Source organism: Delphinapterus leucas, chromosome 11 (assembly GCF_059928025.1).
Source record: "Delphinapterus leucas isolate spDelLeu-1000000601 "Yukka" chromosome 11, BTC_Dleu_Yukka2, whole genome shotgun sequence".
Lineage (NCBI taxonomy): Eukaryota > Metazoa > Chordata > Mammalia > Artiodactyla > Monodontidae > Delphinapterus > Delphinapterus leucas.
Window position 1 is genome coordinate 45,058,923 of NC_143139.1, and position 16,442 is coordinate 45,075,364.

At 40.9% G+C, this 16,442-nt stretch overlaps 1 protein-coding gene across 24 annotated transcripts in view; it reads right to left on the reverse strand.

Annotated features, from left to right (window-relative positions):
* R3HDM2 (R3H domain containing 2) overlaps positions 1–16,442 on the reverse strand; it is a 152,450-nt gene that overhangs the window by 96,961 nt on the left and 39,047 nt on the right. For 20 of the 24 annotated variants that reach the window (XM_022571771.3, XM_022571769.3, XM_022571772.3 and 17 more), the window contains one exon: positions 12,806–12,868. The exons of 1 other annotated variant lie outside the window; for it this stretch is intronic. The gene's annotated coding sequence lies outside the window, so the exon portion shown is untranslated. Of the gene's footprint in view, positions 1–9,540; positions 9,792–12,805; positions 12,874–16,442 lie in introns of those variants that run through there. 3 more of the 24 variants (XM_022571755.2, XM_089920903.1, XM_022571756.2) reach the window with 2 other exon arrangements.

Sequence of the window (16,442 nt, forward strand, 5' to 3'; positions counted from 1 at the left end):
ATCCATCATTAGTAATGCCAGGGAAAGACAGAAAAGATAAATGAAATCCAGTATTAACTCAAAACTCTCATTTTAGCCAGGAGTTTCAATTTCTTCTCATACAATACTTTTTTCTTATCCGAGTTACTCATAAAGAATGAAATGATTTCAGGTTCATCTTCTTTGCCTTCTTTGTTCACTCTCTGGAGGAAATGCAAACAAAAAAATAACCAAAAGAATAGAGATGGAAAGAAAAGAAAGATCCTGGATGAAATATATGAAGGGAACTGACTGAAGCAGTGACTCAAGGAAGAGGCATTCATTCATTCATGCAACAAATACTCTGTGAGTAACCATTCTGTGCGAGGCATCATGATACACACTGCTGAAAAACAGCTGACTAATAATATACCAAGCTATGCCCTTGTTCATCAGCAGAAACAATAGACTGGGAATAGAAATAAAACTTTCCTGATGAGACTAGCATAAGCAGAGGCAGCTCTATTCTAAAGGTGGCTCTAGCAGATTCCCAGAGCTCAGTTACCTAATTACTGAAATGTGTCCTAATTCCACAAAATAACTCCAAAGAAATATTTTCTTCAAGTGTTTGACAGCTACTAGCCACGTGGTCCTGTGGCAATACTTATCTCTCTGAATTTTTACATAGATAAGCACAGCTTTGAAATGCAGAGAGAAATCTTTAAGAAACACTTTTATACATATTAAATCACCATTAACTCTGAGATAAGCTCCAAAACTAATAATAAAGGTCAAAGGAGAATTACCTAGCTAGATGTACCTAGGCTGGAAAAGGCTGCTTTAACTGGTTAACTCTACCCTTTAAATAAAGGAAAATGTAATTTTAAAAATATGGTTATTCTTTTAAGGAAAGGACTATAAAGATAAGAATAGAGAAAAGGCATTTGAAAACACCCAGAATCTAGCCTTAAATTCAAAGAGAATCCTGAACAGGAAAGGATATATCATCACACACAAGCTGTCACAAAAATCTTTTCCCACCATCATTGTGTGCTATGGTAGCTGACCTATTTCTAGCTCTAAGCCTGTATCTATCTGATTGATTGGCAAACCTCCGAAAGTAGCTGGGCTTCAAGAGACACTGAAGGACATCAGAAGTATCTTTTTGTCTGAGTTATATTTAGCCTCCATTCCCACCTCATCCCCCACCCCACCCTTTTTTTAAAACAACTTAAGAAAGGAAGGAATTTGGGGACAGTAGTTAATAACAGTGGATGTTTCTAATGTTATTGAAAACTCTGGGGGTTGGGGTGGGGATCTCACTTCTGACTAACTTGGAATAACAGGGATGATATTTATCTTCCTGGAAGAAACAATAAAAAACCAGACAAATGTGTGAAACACCGGTGTTTAAGACACTGGACAACATGCAATGAAGGACAATGATTCCTCAGAGATGGGAAACAAATAAGGTAAGCTCTATGATTACCAAAGTTTAATGCCTAGGGAGAGTTTCCAAAAAATGTCAAAAGAGGGAGTCTAAGGGGAACCTAGGCATGCTCCAACATGCTCCCTAAGTGGAGAACACAGGAGTGAAAGTCTGAGAGAGCAAAGGAGTCTAGAGCTCACAGAAGACAGTAAGCCACAGAATGGAGAAATATCTGCAAACCACATATCCAACAAAAGACTTGTACACAGAATATATAAAGAATTCTCAAAACTCAACAGTAAAGAAACAAACAATCCAAATAGAAAACAGGCAGAGCAGGGCTTCCCTGGTGGCACAGTGGGTTAAGAATCCTCCTGCCAATTCAGGGGACATGGGTTCGAGCCCTGGTCCGGGAAGATCCCACATGCCACGGAGCAACTAAGCCCATGCGCCACAACTACTGAGCCTGCGCTCTAGAGCCTTCAAGCCACAGCTACTGAAGCCCGTGCGCCACAACTACTGAAGCCCGCGCACCTAGAGCCCGTGCTCCACAACAAGAGAAGCCACAGCAGTGAGAAGCCCACACATCGCAACAAAGAGTAGCCCCCGCTCAACGCAATAGAGAAAGCCCGCGCGCAGCAACGAAGACCCAACACAGCCAAAAATAAAATAAATCAAATAAATAAATTTAAAAAAAAAAAAAAAGGCAGGGCAGCTTCTCTGGTGGCGCAGTGGTTAAGAATCCACCTGTCAATGCAGGGGACATGGGTTCGAGCCCTGGTCCAGGAAGATCCCACATGCTGCGGAGCAACTAAGCCCATGCGCCACAACTACTGAGCCTGCGTGCGCGCCTAGAGCTGGTGCTCCGCAACAAGAGAAGTCACCACAATGAGAAGGATCCCACGCACCACAGCGAAGAGTAGCTCCTGCTTGCCGCAACTAGAGAAAGCCCGTGCCGCAACTAGAGAAAGCCCGTGCAGCAACGAAGACCCAACGTAGCCAAAAATAAATTAATTAATTAATAAAATAAAAAAAAAGAAAATGGGCAAAAGACATGAACAGACATATTCAAAATCATTAGCCATTACAGAAATACAAATTAAAACCACAATGAGCTATCACTACACACCTATCATAATGGCTAAAATAAAAAATACTGTTTGGAATTCCCTGGTGGTCCAGTGGTTAGGATTCCATGCTCTCACTGGCAAGGGCCTGGGTTCATTCACTGGTCAGGGAACTAAAATCCCACAATCTGCACAGCATGGCCAGAAAAACCGAAACAAAACAAAAAAACTGTCGATACCAAATGTTGGCAAGGATGCAAAGAAACTAAATCACTCATACATACCTGGTAGGAATGTAACATGGCAAAGCCACTCTAGAAGAAAGTCTGGCAGTTTCTTATAAAATGAAATATTCAATTACCATGCCACCCAGCAACTGTACTCTTGGACCTTTATTCCAGAGAAACAAAAACTTATGTTTACACAAAAACCTGTATGTGAATGTTCACAGTAGCTTTATTCATAATAGCCTAAAACTGGAACCAATACAGAAGTCCTTCAACAGGTGAATGCTTAAACAGACTTGGGATAGCCATACCATGGAACACTACTCAGCAATAAAAGGGTACAAACTATTGATACACACACACACACATATACAACTTATATGGACCTCAAGGGAATTATGCTCAGTGGGGGCAAAAATAAGTCAACCTTAAAGGGTTATATACTGTATGATTCCATTTAAATAACATTTTGAAATGACAATATTATAGAGATAGAGAACAGATTAGTGGTTGCCAGGGTTACAAGTTTATGAGTGGGGTGGAGGGAGGTAGGATAGGAGTGGTTATAAAAGGGCAACAAGGACTTTGCTGGTGGTCCAGTGGTTAAGACTCCACGCTCCCAATGCAGGGGGCACGGGTTTGATCCTTGGTCAGGGAACTAAGATCCCAGATGCTGTGTGGTGCAGCCAAAAGAAAAAAAAAGGGCAACAGGAAAAATTCTTATTTGAATAGAACTGTTCTGTACTTTGATGGCTGTAGATATACAAATTCACACATGATGAAATTCCATAGAACCACACACACACACACACACACACACACACACACACACAGAAGTAGATGTAAAACTGGTCAGATATGAATAAACTCTGAAGACTGTACCAATATCAATTTCCTAGTTTTGATATTGTCCTATAATTATACAAGCATTACCACTGGGAGAAAATGGGTGAAAAACACATGGAACATGTGCAGCTTCTTATAAATTATACTTATTTCCTAATGAAAAGTTAAGATAAATGACTGAGAAACAATCAGATTATAGAAATAGTAAAGAAAGATGTTTAGAAAGTTATTATAACTGTATTCCATATATGCAAAAATCTGAAGGAAAAAGTAGGCATGTTAGAAGAAGTAAAAAAATCTCTGATATGTTAGAGATAAAACTACACTATGTAAGACTAACAGCAGATTAAACAGAATACATCAGGGGAAAAAACTAAATAAAATGAACAAATTACCAGTGAACTATGGAATAATTTCAAATTACCTAATACACGTGTCAGTGGTATCTCCAAAGAAGAGAGAGGAAAAAAAATATTACAGAAACAATAACTTAAAAGTTTCCAAATTGGAATAAAACTATAAATACACAGATCCAAGAAGCTCAAAGAACAAAACACCTTATTACCAAACTACCTAAAACGAGTAATACAGAGTAAATCTTAAAAGTAGCCAGAGAAGGGGCTTCCCTGGTGGTGCAGTGGTTAAGAGTCTGCCTGCCAATGCAGGGAACCTGGGCTCGAGCCCTGGTCCGGGAAGATTCCACATGCCGTGCAGCAACTAAGCCCGTGCGCCACCACTACTAAGCCTGTGCTCTAGAGCCTGAGAGCCACAACTACTGAGCCCACATGCCACAACTACTGAAGCCCGAGCACCTAGAGCTTGTGCTCTGCAACAAGAGAAGCCACCGCAATGAGAAGCCGGCGCACTGCAACAAAGAGTAGCCCCCGCTCGCCGCAACTAGAGAAAATCCGTGTGCAGCAACAAAGACGCAATGCAGCCAAAAATAAACAAAATAAATTAATAATTTAAAAAAAGAAGCCAGAGAAAAAGGACTTATTATCTATAGAGGAACAAAGATGAAGATAACAACAGAATTCTCGCTGGAAACTATTCAAGTCAGAAGACAATGGAGTGGTATCTTAAAGGACTGAAAGAAAAAAAAAACTGTCAACCAAAAATTCTATACTCACAGAAAATATCTTTCAAAAATGAAGGCAAGGGCTTCCCTGGTGGCGCAGTGGTTGAGAGTCCGCCTGCCGATGCAGGGGACACGGGTTTGTGCCCCGGTCCGGGAAGATCCCACATGCTGCAGAGCGGCTGGGCCCGTGAGCCATGGCCACTGGGCCTGCGCGTCCGGAGCCTGTGCTCCGCAACGGAAGATGCCACAGCAGTGAGAGGCCCGCGTACCGTAAGAAAAAAAAAAAAAGAAGGCAAAATAAAGTAAATAAAATAAAACTTTTTTATTTAAAATAAATAAAACTTTTCAGACATACAAAAGCTGAAAGAATTCATCACCAGCACACCTGTACTAGTCCTTCAAGATGAATGAATATGATAACAGATGAAAATCTGGATCTACATAAAGGATTTAAGAGCATAAGTGGTAACAATGTGGGTAAATAGAAAAAACTCTTTCTTCGTTATTTAAATATCTTTTAAAAATACTCAACTATTCAAAGCAAGAATAATTTAAAATATATTGTACAATTTATATATACAATTAAATGTATGACCAGGAGGGAAGAAACAGAAGTATAGTATTGTAAAATCTTATACTATACAAGAAGCAATATAACGTTTCCTTGAAGCAGAATGTACGGCCCAGGGAAAAATGGCAGTCAACAGAAACTCACTTAGGGAGCCCAAACATTGGATTTAGACAGGCTTTTAAAATAAGATCAGCCATTTTAAATAAGATCAAAAAAGGAAAGAGGGAGGGAGGAAAAAAAATCAAAAAAGTTAAGATAACTATGACTAAAGTACTAAAGAAAAAGTATGAGAAAAATATCTCACCAAAAATAGAATATTAATAGAAAGACAGAAATTACAAAAAGGAGCCACAAATGGAAATTCTGGAATTGGAAACTACAATAATGGAAATGAAAAACATCAGTAGAGAGTTCAACACACGACCTGAGCAGGAAGAAGGAATAATCAACAAACTTGAAGCTAGGTCAATTAGGCTAGATCTGTCTGAGGAACAGAAAGAAAAAAGAATAAAGAAAAATAAACAAAGCCTCAGAACAAAGCCTAACAATTCATATTGGAATTGACAGGAGAGAAAGGGAAAGAAAGGATATTTAATGAAATAATGGCCAAATTTTTCTCAAACACTAAATCTGCAAATCCAGGAAGCTCATCAAAAACCATGGAGGTCAGAAGGCAATGGGAAGATTTATTCAAAGTGCTGAAAGAAAAAGACTATCAACCAAGAATTCTATCTCCAGCAAAACTATCCTTCAAAAACAAAGGAGAAATTAAGACATTCCTAGATAAAAATGAAAGAACTCATCACTAGCAGATCTAGTCTATAAGAAATACTAAAGAGAGTCACTCAGGCTGAAATAAAAGGACTCTAAGGCAGTATCTCAAATCCAAACAAAAAAATTAAAAGTACTGGTAAAAGTAACTATATAGGTAAATGTAAAAGATAGTATAAATAAATGTTTTGTTTGTAACTCTTTTTGTTTATCTGATTTAAAAGACAACTAAATAAAGCTATGATTATAAACCTGTGTTGATGGGCACACAATGTAAAAAGATGTAATTTGTACGTAATAGAACAAAAGAGAGAAGAGGGAACAGAGCTATACAGGCACAAAGCTTTGCACACGACTGTAACTGAGTTGGTATTAAATTAAACTACATTGTTATAAATTAAGATGTCAATTGTAATCCCCAGGACCACTAAGGAAATAACTCAATTTCATAAAAGGAATCTGCAAAAGCCCATAAATAACATCCTGCTTAAAGACTGAATGCATTTATCCTAAGCTCAGTAACAAGACAAAGACATAAACTTTTGCACTGGAGATTCTAGCTAAGGCAATGAAGCACTAAGAAGAAAGAAAAGGCATCCAGACTGGAAAAGAAAAAGTAAAAAAGATCTCTATTTGCAGATGACAAGATCTTGTATCTAGACAATCCTAAGGAATCCACTAAAAACTAATAAACAAGTTCAACAAGGTTGCAAGATACAAGGTCAATATACAAAAATTGATTGTATTTCTATATACAAGCAATGAACAACTCAAAAGTGAAGGGGGGAAAAATTTACAATAGTAACAAAAATAATACTTAGTTATAAATTTAACAAAAGAAGTGTAATGGGGTAGGGTTAAAAAATGTAACTTGTATATTGAAAATCACAAACTATTATTGATAGAAATGAAATAGTATCTAAATAAGAGTAAATCCATCCTATGTGCATCAATTGGAAGACTTATTGCTAAGATGGTAACACTCCCAAAACTGACCTACAGGTTCAAAGTAATCCCTATCAAAATCCCGGCTGGCTTTTTTTTTTGCATAAAATGACAAACTGATCCTAAAATTCACATGGAAATGCAAGGGACCTAGAATAAACAACATAATCTTAAAAAAGAACAACAAAATTGGAGGACTCACATTTCCCGAGTTCAACTAAACTACACAAAACTATAGTAATCAAAACAGTATTGTAGTGGAATAGCATTGAAAGTCCAGAAATAAATCCTTACATTTATGGTCAACTGATTTTTGACAAGGGTGCCAAGACAATCAAATAGGCCAAAGACAGTCTTTTCAACATGCAGTAATGAGACAAGTGGATATCTATACATAAAAGAAAAAGTTGGAACCATACCTCACACCATACACAAAAATTAACTCAAAATGGATCATAGACCTATGTAAGAGCTAAAACCATAAAACTCTTAAATAAAAAAATAGATCAAGTGGACTTAATCAAATTTAAAACTTTTGTCTGTAAACAATACCATCAAGAAAGTGAAAAAACAACCTATGGAAGAAATATTTGCAAAGCATACATCTGATAAGGAACTTGTACCCAGAACTCTTACAACTCAATAATAAAAAGACAAGTTATCCAACTTTTTAAAAGGCAAAGGATTTAAATAAATATACATTTTTCCAAAAAAGATATACAAATGGCCAATTTGTACGTGAAAAGATGCTCAACATCACTAGTCACCAGGAAAATGCAAATCAAAACCATAATGAGATACTATTTCACATCCACTAGGATGGCTGGACTCAAAAAGACAGACAATAAGACGTTCGATGATGATAGACAAATTGGTGCTCTCAAACACTGTCGGTGGGAATGTAAAATCATGCAACCACTTTGAAAGCAGTTTGACAGTTCCTCAGAAAGTTAAACATAGTTACCATATGATCCAGCAGTTAGACTTCTAGGTTTATAGCCAAGAGAAATGAAAACATATTTCCACACAAAAACTTGTACATAATTGTTTGTAGCAGCATTATTCACAGTACCCCAAAGTGGAAACAACCTAAAAGTCCACTAACTGACGAATCGATAAACAAAATGATATATCCACCACACAACAGAATATTATTCAGCCATAAAAAAGAACAAAGTACTGGGAGTTGCCTGGTGGCCTAGTGGTTAGGATTCCAGGTTTTCACTGTCATGGCCCAGGTTCAATTCCTGGAGGGGGAACTGAGATCCTGCAAGCCACTTGGCGCACCCAAAAAAAAGAACAAAGTACTAATACATGCTAAAACTTGGATGAACCATGAAAACATTATGCTAAATGAAAAAAGCCAGTCACAAAAGTTCACATATTGTCTGATTCCTTTTATATTATATATCCAGACTAGGCAAATCCATAGAGACAGAAAGCAGATTAGAAGTTACCAAGGGATGGGGGAAAGAGAGAATGGGGAATGATTAGTTAATGGACATGGGGTGGTTTATGGAATAATGAAAAAGTTTTGGATCTAGAAAGTGCTAGTGATTGCAGAACACTGTAAGTATACTAAATACTAATGAACTGTACACTTTAAAATTGTTAATTGTATGCTACGTGAATTCACGTCAAAAAAAAAGAAAAAAAATAAAGAAAGAAATTAACTTGGAGGGAAAAATAAAGTATATGTCCATACAAAGATTTGTACACAAATATTCATAGCATAACTTTATCTGTAACTGCCGAAAACCGGAATAAACCCAAATGTCCATCAGTAAGTGAATGAATGAACAAATTGTGTTATAGCTATACAAAAGATCACTACTCAGCAATAAAAAGGAATGAACTATTGATACATGCAACAACACAGATGAATCTCAAAATAATTAGCTTGATAAAAAAAGCCAAATCAAAAATAAGTAAACATGAGAGTATACACTTTATGATTCCCTTTATATAAAATTCTAGACAATGCAAACTATTCTATAGTGACAGAAAATTGATCAGTGGTTGCCAGGAGACCACAGAGGTTGGGAGAAGGATAACAAATGGGGATAAGAAAACTTGTGGAGGTGATAAATATGTTCATTATGTCTTTTTTTTTTTTTTTTTGTATTCCATTGTTTATACCAAGGAATGAGTGAGAAATCCATCCAGGGAATAGTTTCAGAGAGCAAGGATTCATAGCTTTTCATCTTGAGCTGATAACACTTCGTCAGTCTTCCACCTGGCTACATACCCCAGGGTAGAAAAACCAACATGTGTCTCCAGCATACGTCTTGCCCTTTTCTTCCCAGGAAAAAACAAGGTTTAAGTGTGGATTTAAGGCTCCTCCCCAACCTGAGCGCTCTCTGATCACTGACCTCAGTCGTTCCCTATCTGGCTAAATCCCAAGACTGCTTCTAAGGATTGCTGCAAAATACTCAGGCTTCTTCCCAGACCCACCATCTCAGAATGCTGGGCACGGAGCCCAAGACTTGCTTATTCAACAAGCCCTACAGGTGAGGCTGGTGCACAGCCATGTGGGAATCCTGGTCTACGTTCTCGCTACTAAACATGATCTGAAAGTCCGCAGAATCAGCACCAACCTTGTTTTAATACAGAATCCCTTGCCCTACTACAGACCTTCTGAATCTTACCAAGATGTCCCGATGATTCTTATGCAAATTAAAGTTTAGGACTCCCTGGTCTCTGTGCTGTCTAGATGCAGTGCCAAAACTCTGCAGTCTGCTCAGGTGTGTGGTCTGATCAGATCACGTAGCACTGGGACTTCCAGGGGTTAATCCTTGTTCCTTTCCAGTTTTTGGTTCTTTGGAAAAGATGGAAAGAATAATCCAGGAAACAGCCCTTTAGGACTGGCGAAAGAGAACATCACAGCCCTGGGCACTGTCGCTGCCTGAGTGCTTCTTCCACCAGATCACAGCTCCAGCCACCACAGCTCCAGTGACCACCAAGAGAACCAGGCCAACAATGATGCCATGAGGACGGTGGGCTGAAGAGGTTCGGCCTCACTCTGGTTGTAGTAGCCGCACAGGGTGTTCAGGTTCACTCGGAAAGTCTGTGCGTGGTGCTTGTAGATCCGCGGGTTCCGATCCCAATACTCCGGCCCCTCCTGCTCCACCCATGGCGCCCACGTCTCCATCCTCGGATTCGGGGCGTCGCTGTCGAACCGCACGAAATGCGTGTCGTCCACGTAGCCGACAGAGATGAAGGGGGGCTCCCCGCGGCCAGGCTGAGACACCCCGGTGTAGAAATTCCTCAGGGAGTGGGAGCCTGGGGGCAGGGAGGGGTGAGACTCGGCCCGACTCTCCTCCCGGAGCGAGTCCGGGTCCCAGGTGTTGGGGCCGGGAGGGGGGAGGGGGCGAGGGGCTTGTGAGACCTTCATTATGTCTTGATTGGGGCGACAGTTTTACGGTGAACACACGTCAAAACTTAACAAATTGTACGTTTTAATATGTACAGTTTACTGTATGTCAATTATTAAAAGCCTCAATTAAGCTCTTTTTTGAAAAATATGATAGGGCAATGTACGCATGCTGGCAACTCAATAATTGACAAGGTAGTAATAAAGCGGTTTTACTTTATCTTGCTGAGTGCACAGGCAACTCTTGGCAACATTAAACATGGAGAACCACTCAAAGTAGCATATAAATTTGAATTTTTGTAAACTTAAAAGTACTCCCATGGCTTCCCTGGTGGCGCAGTGGTTAAGAATCTGCCTGCCAATGCAAGGGACACGGGTTCGATCCCTGGTCCGGGAAGATCCCACATGCCGCAGAATGACTAAGCCTGTGCACCACAACTATTGAGCCTGTGCTCTAGAGCCCACGGGACACAACTACTGAGCCCACTTGCCACAGTTACTTAAGCCTGCGTGCCTAGAGCCTGTGCTCCGCAACAAGAGAAGCCACCGCAATGAGAAGCCCACACACCTCAAGGAAGAGTAGCCCCTGCTCGCTGCAACTAAAGAAAAGCCCACATGCAGCAACGAAGACCCAACGCAGTCAGAAATAATAAATAAATTTTTAAAAATTAAACAAAAATACTTCCAAGGGGGACTTCCCTGGGGTCCAGTAGTTAAGAATTCGCCTTCCAAAAAAAAAAAAAAAAAAAAAAAAAGAATTCGCCTTCCAATGCAGGGGACATGGGTTCGATCCCTGGTCAGGGAACTAAGATCCCATATGCCACGGGGCAACTAAGGCTACGCACCACAACTACTGAGCCCACGCGCTGTGCAGCCTGCACACCACAGCTAGAGAGAAGCCCGCACGCTGCAACGAAGAGCCTGCACGCTGCAACTAAGACCCAATGCAGCCAAATAAATAAATAAATAAAATGAAAAAAAAAAAGAAACTTCCATTAACCTACAGTATAATTTCAGAGATGCTCAATCTTCATCTTTGACTGATTTTCAGTCGGTAGTGCTAGACACCCTGCCAGTTCCGGCAAGTACTACAATTAATGTAATCTGTAAACAAGCATTTAGATACACCAAAAAAGCTCCTACAAGAAACCCTAATAAGGTTCCTTAAACGTGAAAATACTTGTGAATAGTATCTCAAGCATGATGAAATCAACAAAAAACCCTCTATTATCTATATTAATCACCTCTTAAGAATTCCCCAATTATAGATATCTACCTTTTGTAGATATTTACTCAAAAAATATAAACTATTGCAAAACTTTTTATCTACTTTCTAAAAAGTTCAAAAAACTTTAAGGTTAAAAACCCTAAGCTGGGGATTCCCTCGTGGCGCAGTGGTTAAGAATCTGCCTGCCAATGCACGGGACATGGGTTCGAGCCCTGGTCTGGGAAGATCCCACACGCTGCAGAGCAACTAAGCCCATGCACCACAACTACTGAGCCTGCATTCTAGAGCCCGCGAGCCACAACTACTGAGCCCACATGGCACAACTACTGAAGCCCATGCACCTAGAGCCCGTGCTCTGCAACAAAAGAAGCCACTGCAATGCGAAGCCCGCACACCGCAATGAAGAGTAGCCCCCGCTCGCCGCAACTAGAGAAAGCCCGCGCACAGCAACAAAGACCTAACACAGCCAAAAATAAATAAAATAAAATAAAAAAACCCTAAGCTGAATTTTTCTTTACCAAAAGATATTTCCACTGTTTTAAAGACAAACTAAAAGGACTTGCCTGGTGGTGCAGTGGTTAAGAATCCTCCTGCCAATGCAGGGGACAAGGGTTCGATCCCTGGTCCGGGAGGATCCCACATGCTGTGAAGCAGCTAAGCCCATGCACCGCAACTACTGAGCCTGTGCTCTAGAGCCCACGCGCCACAACTACTGAGCCCACGTGCCACAACTACTGAAGCCTGCACACTCTAGGGCCCGCCTGCCGCAACTACTGAGCCCATGTGCTGCAACTACTGAAGCCCACATGCCTAGAGCCCGTGCTCCGCAATGAGAAGGCACCACAATGAGAAGCCCGCCACACCACAACGAAGAGTAGCCCCTGCTCACCGCAACTAGAGAAAGCCCATGCACAACAATGAAGACCCAACACAGCCAAAAAAAAAAAAAAAAAGACAAACTAAAAGCATGATGTATTCAGCAATGAGGAAAAGTTATGGAAATGAGGGTGAAGTACAGCCAATCAAAACCATTTTACATTCATGATATTTATGCCAGGTAAGAAATGACATCACCTAACCCAAGCTACCATCATCTCTCACTTTGACTATTACAGTAACCTTTTTCCATTTTCTAATTCAGATGAATTCAATCTTGATATACTGTGAGTCTCAATCTCTTCATCTATTAAATGGGTGCAGTAACACTCCCAACCTTATGAGATTGTGTGAGGATTAAATGAGATCAAGGGTAAAGCACTTAGTTTGTTGCCTGGCACATAAGAAGTATTCCATAAATGTTACCTATTATTACCTGAATAAATGTTCAGCCTCCATGAGTCCAGTGCTGGAATGACGTCACATATAAGTAACAAGTCTAACCTCCAAAAAACAAAAAAAAAAACAGGTAAGTTAAAAGCAATTTCAATCTTAATATATTGAGACTCTCAAAGAAAATAAAAAGAGATCTATTTCAAATCAGCTTCTTAATATCTTCTTTCCCAATTCCTTTTACTCACAATATTTCTTATAACCCTACATCTTGTGCTGAACCCTCTATATCCATCCCTACTCTCTCAATTCACAATAAAACACTATTCATTTGGCTCTTTTCCCCTCTGTTGATCCCCTCTACTTATAAGCAGTTCCCGGTCCACTTTCTAATACAAACAAATCATCCAGTCTTACTCCCTGAAATTCTTCAGCTGTTTTTTACCCATTATCCTTCCACACAAGACAAATCTAGAAACTGAGCTAGCAGATCTAGAATATCTCTTCATAGGTGCAAAGCAAAAGTCGAGAGGCCAGAGACTTATTTCTACTCATAGAAGAAAATTCTGTATCACAAACACATAATTTAGTATCTCCTCACTCCAACTGCAATCTTTATTATTATTGCTCTTACGGGACTCTGAGGGCTGGCTGCTGCTTAATCCACTTCAGCAACCCAGAGTGCTACCACCGGAACCTTTAATATGCGCAAGCCAGCCTGTGTTCCTGGAAGCCCTAAAAAACCTAAGCTTCCCTACGTTCTACACAGTGAGGAGTATCCCTAACTTATAATTTTGTCTTATAACTCTATCCTGTGGATATCACATCAGAAGTCCACCTTCCCAATATCTTAAACAGATTTCTATGAAAAAGCTCTTCTAGTTTTTTTGTGGCCCCTTCCTCTCAGGGTTTTGGCATTAGAGACGTATGGTAGTTTGGTTAGGATTGGGAGGCATGACCAAAGGATATTGCCCTTCCCCTTTTCACTGCCAATCTTGGTCCTGAAACATGGCTGCATGGTGAATTTTTTCCCCAGGAAATGCCTTGTTCTCCCTCATGCAAAGAAATTACTGGCTGGGCTGCCTTTCCCTACAGGCCCTCAAGTCATGCCCAGATGTGTGGGATTTTTAAGCGAGCAAAGTAGGTTCAGGCTGAGAGCCTTGCCACACCAAAAAGTCACTCTCCAGCTCTGAGTCAGAGAATCAAGAACAATGTAATTCAAAGCACACACTAGTACTTATTGCTGTAATGGTTTTCTTGCCCTATCTGCAATCTTATCAAAATTAAAAGTGAAATGCTTTCTGAAAGAAGTTGAATTCCCTTCTGCCGTCCATCCTCTTTTACCTCCATATAATTGCAGTTTTTTAATGAAATGCAATAGCCTCTTAACTAATCATTCTACTTCTGCTCTAGGCACTCTGCTATCTGTTCTCCCCAGAGAATCAAGAGTGATTTTTTTTTTCCCCCCGGTACGTGGGCCTCTGACTGTTGCGGCCTCTCCCACTGCGGAGCACAGGCTCCAGACACGCAGGCCCAGCGGCCACGGCTCACGGGCCCAGCCGCTCCGCGGCACGTGGGATCCTCCCGGACCGGGACACGAACCCGCGTCCCCTGCATCGGCGGGCGGGCTCCCAACCACTGCACCACCAGGGAAGCCCGATTTTTTAATTGAAATATAGTCGATTTACAATGTTATGTTATGAGTGATCTTTTTAACATGTAATTCCGATCACTTAGCTTCCTTGCTCAACCAGCTTCCTTCCACCAGTGGCTTCCATCATCCCAAGCAAGGTCTATAGAGCCTTATAAAATCTGGCCCCTGCCTACTCTTGAACATCCCAAACCACATACTTCCCACAAGTCCTTTGTGTTTGTTTTTCCTCCTGCCCAGAACAGTTGTCTTTCATCAGGAAATGCTGGTTCTGCCTCCCTTCAATTAAGAGTTCATATGTCACTATGAAGAGGTCTGACCAACCAATGCGAAGTATCCCCTTCTCCCTTACTCTCAAATCACATCATCATATCAATTTTCTTCATAGCACTATACTCCATAATTATCTTATTTATTTATTTGAAAATTGTCTATCTTCTCGAGCAAGAATGTAAGCTCTTTGAGGGCAGAAATCTTATGTGTCTTGTTCATATGTGCCTCCAATGCCAAATAGTGTCTGACACATAATAAGCACTGTAACAGTTTTCTAATTGTTTGCTTCATTTACAAAGCCAGGTAATACCTCTAAGGTGTTACGTTTTTAAAAACTTATTTCTAGGGCTTCCCTGGTGGCACAGTGGTTGAGGGTCCGCCTGCCGATGCAGGGGACACAGGTTCGTGCCCCAGTCTGGGAAGATCCCACATGTCGCGGAGCGGCTGGGCCCGTGAGCCATGGCTGCTGAGCCTGCGCGTCCAGAGCCTGTGCTCCGCAACGGGAGAGGCCACAACAGTGAGAGGCCCGCGGACGGCAAAAAAAAAAAAAAACAAACAACAACTTATTTCTAGGGACTTCCCTGGTGGTGCAGTGGTTAAGAATCCACCTACCAACGTAGGGGACAAGGGTTCGATCCCTGGCCCGGAAAGATCCCACATGCCGCGGAGCAACTAAGCCCGTGCACCACAACTACTGAGCCTGCGCCCTAGAGCCCATGAGCCACAACTACTGAGCCTGTGTGCTGCAACTACTGAAGCCCGCGTGCCTAGAGGCCATGCTCCGCAACAAGAGAAGCCACCGCAATGAGAAGCCCGCACACCACAACAAAGAGTAGCCCCCGCTCTCTGCAACTAGAGAAAGCCTGCACGCAGCAACGAAGACCCAACGCAGCCAAAAAAACAAACAAAAAAAAAAAACCCAAAAAACTTATTTCTACAGCCAATAAAATGGCCAGGCTTCAAAACCCTATGTTCTCTTCCTCATTCTAACAATCTGCCTTGTATTCTCAGAAAGCTCCCTTCCTTTCTCTGAAGGTAAAATTTGCCCTCAGAAAATTAAGATGGCAATCTTATCTGCCAACACTTCTCTAGGTCTGTGGGTTTCAGATCCAATGTTCTCAGGCAGCAGCAATTACCAGAACTCTGGCTACTAGTATTGCACTGAGGAGTGCCTCACGTACCAGAACCACCGGGCTAATATGACGAAGCTGCAAACACCTGTGAGAGTACCATAGTTAATAAGAGTTCTGTGAGGCACTCCCAACGCCTTAAAGATTACCTCACAGGAGTAGGAAGATTTAGTTCAGTCATCTGACTAGTGGCACATTCTACAAAGCCTTAATGACCCTGTCACCAGAAAAACAAATACTTTGTCCTAGCCTTCTAATCAACTGCATTTAGCAACCAACATCCATCTTTTGCAATAAAATGCCACCTCTGAGTTCCTATTCCTATCAAATTATCACTGGTTTGAGCAATAGATAAATCAGAAACTACAGTTAACAAATCTACTTGTCTGGCACCCAAGACAATTAATTAAACTTACTTAGTGACGCAGAATAGCCTCAGGTTACCTGGAGACAAGTTTTAAGATGCTAACAACTGTAACACATCGGCACATCAAAATGGCTATAATGTGAAAAACGGCCACATGCCACTTCCAATGGTGCACCTATACTGAAAGTGACTTTCCCCCTCCAAAATAAATAATGTTTAAAGTCAGCTGAACCTTGAAGAATGACTCTGACTTTTCTCT